Raw genomic sequence first — 8,201 nt, forward strand, 5'->3', positions numbered from 1 at the left:
GGCAAAGATAGAAATAAATAATAAACCACAGTTACTTTGAAGGCAATCTCTGTCTCTCTCTTCGAAGAGCTTTGGACAGACCTAGGAGCATTTGGGCTATCCTTAGGGGACAGCAAAGCCCTCATTTCCATACGTGGCAGTGAGCCTTGCTCCAGTGTAAGCGATCTGATGAGTTCCCTGACAGAAGAACCACATTTACCAGTTGGTGACTCTTGTTTGGTAAATCCCAGATAACTACAACAGCTGGGAAAATCTCTACTGTGTTCCAAATAATTAGCAAAAGTATTTGAATCAATAATAGCAGGGAAGCCACTGAAACAGCTTTCCCGAAACAAATCGGTGAATAAACACTGAAATTTTTCAGTCCAAGTGAAATCTGTTTACTGAGGATAGCTGCTTTCTCCCTGTGAGTACATGGCCTCAGGCCTGCGATATCTAACAGAAGATGTTACTACCTGAAATCGCACTTCATTATCCCATCAGAAGCTGAAGTAGAGAAGTGTCACGCTAGCTGCTGGCTCAGTTTGCCAGCCTCTTGCTCCTCCTGATGTCGCAGTCCGGGCATGTCTTGGTGTCAGGAAATAGTGCTGGCCTGGGAAGCTGCTGCTTTGGGCTGCTGGCTTGTTGCAGAGCTGTGGAAGGGCTGGGGCAAGCCACGGCGGTGAGAGTAGGCACGCTGCATGGAGCGGTGAGCCTCCATGCTGGGAGGGCAGAGCACCACTGGTTACACTGTGGAAGGAAAATATGTTTTCTTCAGGCTTTTGTAGAAATAGAATATACTGTCCAGTGAGGGCCTGGCAGCATTGCTGTCGGTCTGCCCTGGGTGCCGCAGCCCAGTGCCTTGGTCCTGGTGAGACTCCTTCACCACGAACAGGCAGTCTGTTCAGGGTCGGAGAGGGAGCAGCCTCTGCCTCTCTGGCCTTGTGGCACCAGCTCCGCAGAGTGTCTTTGGAGCTCGTTTAATCTCTCTTAGCATTTATATATATCCACACACATATGTATTCAGGTCACTTTTGACTTTGTTTCATAGGAGCTGAAAAACACTTTCAGTTGGTCCAAGCACAAGTGAAAGTGTCTTTAAGTTAAAGGCATCTCTTAAACTAATGAATTCTTATATCCTGTAATTGAAACAGAAGGTCATCTTCCCTCTTAGTTTTTCTGGAGAGGTAACTCATGTTTCTGAGTTTACGAAGGAACTCACTTCCATGTTCCCAAAGGAGTAATTCATTGGCCCTTAATACAAATTTTATACTTAAACAATCTCTGATCAGTAACTAGAACATAAAACGAGTGTGATGTTTCTGTACATAAAGATGTCCTTTTCATCTAACCTCGCTATGAAGTTGTTACGTGGGTCTTGCATGCTGCTACAAAACATCTACCTCAAAAGGTTTTTTGATGTGGAAGAGTAAACATCTGATTTTAAGCAAACCAAAAATTTGGGGACCACAAAAGATGTGGGTAAAATGCTTTCAGTCATTGCTTGCTTCTGTGAAATTCTGAAATGAAAATTTTGGAGTGCTTATTTAAAGAAGTGTCTTTCAATAGTCTCACACTTTTGTGTGTACAAATCAGAGGCATAAGGGCTTTTTCTTCTGAAAGAACTATGAAAAGTCAATGTCAGTCCCTTAATTTTGGGACACTGACAATTATCCTGAGTAGAATGTTTGTCTTTTCTCCATCTTCCTAATACAGAAGCATTTCATAGAATCTGTCGCTTGAGGTAAAATTCTCCCTCTAACAACTGAGGTCTTGTACCAGACTAACGTGTCCTGGTTTTAGATAGAAATAACCATGTTGCTGGTTTTTCTTCCCTTTTGATCCTCTGTTGTTGAGATTTATTGCCTGCCATTTATAGCATTTGCAACTTGCAATTATGGCTTCTATTTTGAATACCTAACACATAAGCAAGAATTACCATAATTTTGTGTTTGGATATGATTTTCAAACCATAGCAGAAAAAAAATGTTTCAGAGGTGAGGTAAGAGCATTTAAAGCTAGAGAAAGTTTATAGTGACCTAATGTTATATAAATAAACTGTAATTTTATTAAATACTTTCCCATCAGTTTGAAGAGCTGTCCTGCGCAAAATCTGTCTGATACCATCCATAGGCTGGTTTGTATTTTTTGTTTAGGTTGTTTTTTAGCAGAATAGCAAGTACATTGAGCATTTGGAGCAAGGAAAGCTTAACAAAATTAATTGTAAAATGTTATCTAAAACCTCCTGTATTTAAATGCTAAGCTGGCTTAGTGAAATAGCGACTGATGGTGCACTCGTCTCTGGTCTAGAGTGAGTATTGGGGAACCCGATCTATGCCTCCATGAGCTGTATCCACTGGAAGGACAACTTGCTCAGCCTGTGCACTGGTCCCCAGGGCCCTCCCAGGCGTGGCAGGCTTTCATGGTGCCTATCTACCGGGAGGCTTGTGTTTTGGGAGACCATCTGGCTGCTGCACGTGTGATGATCCCCAGCTCTGTGTGTCTGCTATATACTGAGTCCTACGGCAAGGAAGGGGCTGTAAGAACCTTGCAGAGTAGTTAAGATGGCCAACAACACGGGAAATTCAGGCACTACTGGGCCAGACCTTTAGCCATGCTGAAGGGCTGGCAGACTGAAGGATGGGCAGGAGAAAGGCCCTCTTCCCTTTGGCTGAGCTTGGTGGGCGGCTAACTGATGGCCATTCAAGCAACTAGACTGGCCTGAAAGTTTGAGCCTTGGTTGTTAGTGTTGTGCAAAGGAAGGCGATAATGAAAAGAAAGAGTCTTGTTCCCCCAAACACCTTTCAGATTAAATCACTGTTTGTTGGCTAACAGGAAAGCTGGAAACCGTTCCACCAGAGATGGGGGAGTGGAATGAAAGCCCATGTATATTTTTAGCATCCCTTGTAATCATGTCACCTTTTGAAATGAAGGCATCAGTGCATTAGAGCGGAGGAACTGGGGAGAAGACGTGCTCTACTGAGAGAAATGTCATGCTCAGAGTGGATTGACTGAGTCACACGTTGACTGAGGGATATTGGCGCTGGCTGGGGCAGACCCATCTCTTCCCTGCTGCACACTTCCTCCCCCTCCCAGCTCCTCAGTTTCATTTGGCTTCCTCCTTCATGCATCTCTGCTGGCTGTCTCCTCACACATTTATTCCGAGGTGATTCTACTCTCCAAACTATATCCAGCCAGAACAAAACCCAGCATGTGTAACATGCTCTGGGACGTTCACCTGGAGTCCTGCCCAGAGGGTAGGCAGCCCTGGCAAGGTGACATCGCATGTCTTAATGAAGATACTTAGCAATGCCTTTTTCCTTTTGCCTAAGAAGAAAGCAGATCTAACCCAAGGAAGAGAGGAGGGCATCTGTTCAGCAATGAATGTTTATTTGCTGTTCACCTCTGAAATGCCAATGAGCATTTGTGCTGTCTAGTTTGAACTGACTATTGGCCTTGGAGAAATTACTGATGCTGCTCTTAAAATAAAATTGTCCCTTACTTTGTAAGGAGGTAGAAAAGGTCTCCCTCTCTAATCAGGGATAGATCATGTCATTGCTTTGCTACATCCAGGAAAATGGAACAATTCCCCGTTAGTCCCACTTTTTGCTTAGGCTTCCCAGGCTGGTAAGAGGGGAAAAAACTGGTTTCCTTGGACTTGCACAATGCCCAAAATCGTGATCCTCTGCACTGGGTACATTTCTTGGTGCTGTTAGCATGCACCTCAAACCATTAGAGGTCACTTACAGCTGTCCACCCTGTGCCCACTGGCTCAGCTCCGACAGGGGCTTGCCGGCCCTGTCGGAGGCACCAGTTGTGAGAATTGGAGAAGTAGTTTGCACTGTTTTTTCAGCATGTTAATCTGTGCCAAGTGGGATGTTTTCACCCCTGCAAGGTGAAGCAGCAGGAGGAATACAATTGCTTGAGGAGGGTTGACTGTCACGTATCAGGCAGTTGACGGCAGCTCTCTGTGCCTTGGTGAAGGTGCCACCTGTGGCTCAGGTGTCTTTCCTTACTGAACAAGGCAGATCTGCAACTAGTGCTGTAACCTTTTAAACAGGTCCTGTTGCCCAGGAGCCTCCTTTATGTGCCTGTGAGTGGGGGACAGCCCTCGGCTCTTTCCCCTTCCTCCTTCCACTTCTTCCCTTGAGCATTGTATGAAGTCTGTTCTCCATTGTACTGGCATTAGCAGAAGTGTGATGTTTCTTCAGCGTGCCAAGACTTTGGTCTCATGTTTATGCTACCTTCTGTTGCATGACAGCCACCAGTAAGATTAATTGAGCCACAGTGCTGGCTTTCTCCTCTGTCTTGTGTATCTTCACTTGATGCACAGCTTCATGACTTGACTGAAGGCAGAAATGGAAAACTTCATGATAAGAGTATGGGGCAGCAAGCAAACATCAGTGGAGGAAGCTGACCTGGGCTGGATGGCAGCCTGGTCCCACAGCCACTGTGCTGCCCTGGAGCTCCTGAGACAAGACGTGTCCTCTGCCCCTGTCATCCAGGGCTAGGTGACACTCCTCCTTTGGCAGCTGCCAAGAGGGGCAGGGTCAGAGGCAGCCACAGGCTGGCTGCCTGCCCAGCATCACTTGCTGCTGTTTTTTGGTGGTTGTTTTTTTATTAGATGTTTTTTTTCTTTTCCCCAGGCAACAGACCCATCAAAAGGCTCAGTGCAGATCTCCCCCATTGCTGCTTTCTTCATCTTACCTAGTTGTTAATGACGACAATTTCTGTTTGCACAGTGCTCACCTAAGTATCTCCAGATATTTTTCTAAAGGTGGATGTCTATTTTTAACCTAATTTTATAGACTGTGAAACTAAGAAGGAGACAGGTTTGTGCAACAAACTCCTTGCAGCACAGCTGTGCTGTGCCAGGGTGAGAAGAGGTGAGCCGGCTGGTTGCTGGAGCCGGGCTGGCAGACGGAGAGGTGCAGAGTTGCTGGGGAGGCTTTAGGGCTGCCCACTGCAGTGCGTGCATGGGGCTGGGAGCCCTCCTCAGCCTGCATCTGTCCCCCACCTACCTCTTCTCTAGTGGAAGAGGGTTATCCTTATCCAGAGTTGCACTCTCGGTGACTTGGGATTGTCATACAAAATTTGGGGCACGGCTTTGTCGTCCACTTGTGTGCACACTGGTATGGCACCTTGCTGAAACCTCCCCAGTGCTGCCTGAGCGAGGCCTCTCCAGCTCCCCAGTAAGTCTTGGCCGAGTTAGGGAACAGCGCTGTGTACACATGAGCTTTTGCTTTAGGGACTTACCCATCACTTAAAGTGGAATTACATGCTTAAGTTGCTAAATTACTCTAGGCTTTGCTGAAGTATGTAATTAAGAATTATCTACTGAAAGATAACCATTTGTAGGGCTGGGGCTTGCTGTCCTGCTTCCATTTCCCTAACAACACAGGAAAATTACTTGTGCTTTTGTCTTGTTCTGCTGGGGTAGTGTTTCCAGCCGCTTGGATCAGAGGAGAACAGTGACAGGAGGAGAGACAGAGCCTACAAACCTGTAAGAACATCTCATTGCTCTGGGAAGCCATCCCAAAACATGGGAGCATTTCAGAAGTATAGCTGGAGAAGCTGACTTAAATGTTGCACAGGGCAACCTAACTCCAAGCCTTTCTTCAAGGGATCTTTCCCTCCATGTGTGGGTTGGGAAGGACCTAGCTATGGCTCTCTTTGACAGCTGGACTGGGTCTCAGAATCACCACCTAGCCAAGGACTACTGGATGTTTAGCAAACTCGGCTTTGCAGACCAAAGCCCCTGCGTACCTCCACTGCCAGTGGTTTCTCCAAATTGCTATTGGTGTCCCAGGGGGACAGCACTGGGGCAAGGCAAGCTGCCCCTCCCTTATGGTTACACCAGTATTGAAGGCTACGAGCAAAGAGGGCTGACTGGCCACTGTGACCACAGCCTTCCACTGGAGACAGCCATCTGCAGAATGAGGCCAGGAAGATTATGTTGCTCAGATATCCAGACTGCGGCAGGCAGGGAGCTCCTGAGCACTGGTAATGGCAGCAGGTGATGCCCTGTGTCCATCAGCAGCACCTAGATGCTGGTGTCTCCCAAGCAGCACTTTACAGAGGGAGAGATCACATTGTCCACACATGGTTTTTGGCAAGCTTTGGCTATGACATGCGAGCAGCCAGAGGAAAGATGTATTGCCTCCTAAGGAAAGGAGTGCCGTGTAACTAGCACGCTGGGGATGCCTGCTGCTGTCCTTTCTTGTCACCCCTCTCATCCTTCTCATTGTGTCTGCATGACCTGTATTTGTAAAGATGGGGAATGCAGGTTAAGGAGCTGAAATCCATTTGGTGTTTGTGTGGGTGGTTTGGGTGTTTTTTTTAAATACAAGCAGCAAGTTTGGGGGCAGTTTATCCTTTTCTAATGATTCATGCTGCCTTTTTGGGGCCACTTTGAAATTGTCTTCTCTGAGCTTTGGCAGTTTTTCATGTGCCTGCACTTTTTTCATGGGTATATTTGCTCTATGTTTCTTTCTCCCTGTCCCTGAGGGGACCTGACCCTTTGTGGTGCCTCCTGTACCACCATCTCCTGCTTTGGGCTCAGTGAGGTGCTATTGCAGGTGGAATGTGGCGGTAGGCCAGAGCCGCTGCATGAACCCACTTCAGTAAGTAGTTCTTCCTCTGCCCATGTTGCAGGGACAAAAGGATGTGCAACTGCTCAAGCAGAGCTGTATGAGATGGCATCTGGTGCAAACAAACCGCAGGAGTCATGCAGGAGTCCTCTCTTCTGATATGGGCATAGTCATAAAATCTTGGAGAAAAGCTAGACCTTCTCCAGGCTCTGTTCTTGCATAAGCTATGCCAGCTAAACTCATCAAGTAATCCCTGTTTCAGGCCCAAAACTTCTGCTTGAGGTAGAGCAAATCAGTTAAAAATATTATATATTAATTGTAAAATCTGAAGTTGCTGAAAGCTAGCCATGTTCCAGAATACATTGTACTAGTGGCTGGTTGCTCCCGCAACTCAATGTTTGGGGCCTGACTCTGTCCAGTTCTTGGTTCCTTCCAAGCTTCGCTTGTCTGTGCAGGTACATCCAGGTCTAAAATCCCCCAGTGCCCTAAGAGCCTTCTCTTAGCCAAGTGCAGCAATGGTGACTTCCCTTTGTCTGCAGAAACATATCCCCCCAGTGCTATTTGGACGTTGTCTTTTTCTGTTCCCATCCTAAAGAAGGTGGCATGGTTATGGCTGATGAAGTCTTTGTTATGCTCCTTCTGACCGTTTCATTTCAGTGGTGGATGGGGTGACTCTGGTTTGTGTAATTTTGCAACAATTTTCTTTCATCCTTGGGAGAAGATGAACTGTGCTGTGGCTGGTGCATACCCTTGCTTTCTGTGGCGTGGAGCAGGGCTTGGTCTGTTTCCAGTTTATTTTCTCTGTAGTAAAGCATGAACCAGTTTGGACAAGCATTTAATGGTGTTACCTACAGAATATCTAGTCTTAAGGAGAACCAAACCACTTATCTGAAAAGACACCTTTGGAACAGGTGCTTGCTCCAGCCTGCACTGGAACACAAGATCCCTGGCCCACAAAATGAGTGCTATGTTCAGTGCCTTTGGGCTAATCTGGCTCTCAGAGTAGGCCTAAAAATGCTGTTTCCACTATTCAAACAGAGGGTCGCCTGCCCACACACAGTAATTCCACTTCTTTTTTTCACTCCAGAGATCTCAATGACAAACTGTGTCACTTCAGTGTTACTGTTCAATTCATCCTGTGCATTCAATTCAGTTTTACACAGCTCCTTTGAACATAGCTTCATCCCACAACTCCTTTCTGCATAACTCCCCTCTCTGGAACAAGCCAGGGAAGGCAGGTTTGTGTGTGTGCTGTAGAGAAACAGCTCTTTCCAAATCCCTACCCAACATGTGGTTGTTTGCCAGCTAAACCCACTACTGTAGCCACTCGTTTTTGGTTTGTGGTGGTTTTTTTGGGGGTTTGGGTGTGTGGTTTTTTTCCAGAGGCACCTCCTTGTCTCTGATCTTCTGATAGCAAATGTCCTACATCAAGGTGGCTGCTTTGGCCTGCTATCCCGTTTGCTCCTCTTTTTAATGCCGTGCCAAGCTTATTAATGTAAGGCAGCACTGCCCTGGACCCCTTGGCATAAATCTGAACGCAAAACCCTCCCATGTGGCCAGAGCTTTGCTGGGCCAGTTCCTTCCTGGCCCCGTGTGCAAGCCATGGCAGTGGCACCAGCTGGACCATGGCTG

This window comes from Opisthocomus hoazin, chromosome 7 (genome assembly GCF_030867145.1).
Source record: "Opisthocomus hoazin isolate bOpiHoa1 chromosome 7, bOpiHoa1.hap1, whole genome shotgun sequence".
NCBI lineage: Eukaryota > Metazoa > Chordata > Aves > Opisthocomiformes > Opisthocomidae > Opisthocomus > Opisthocomus hoazin.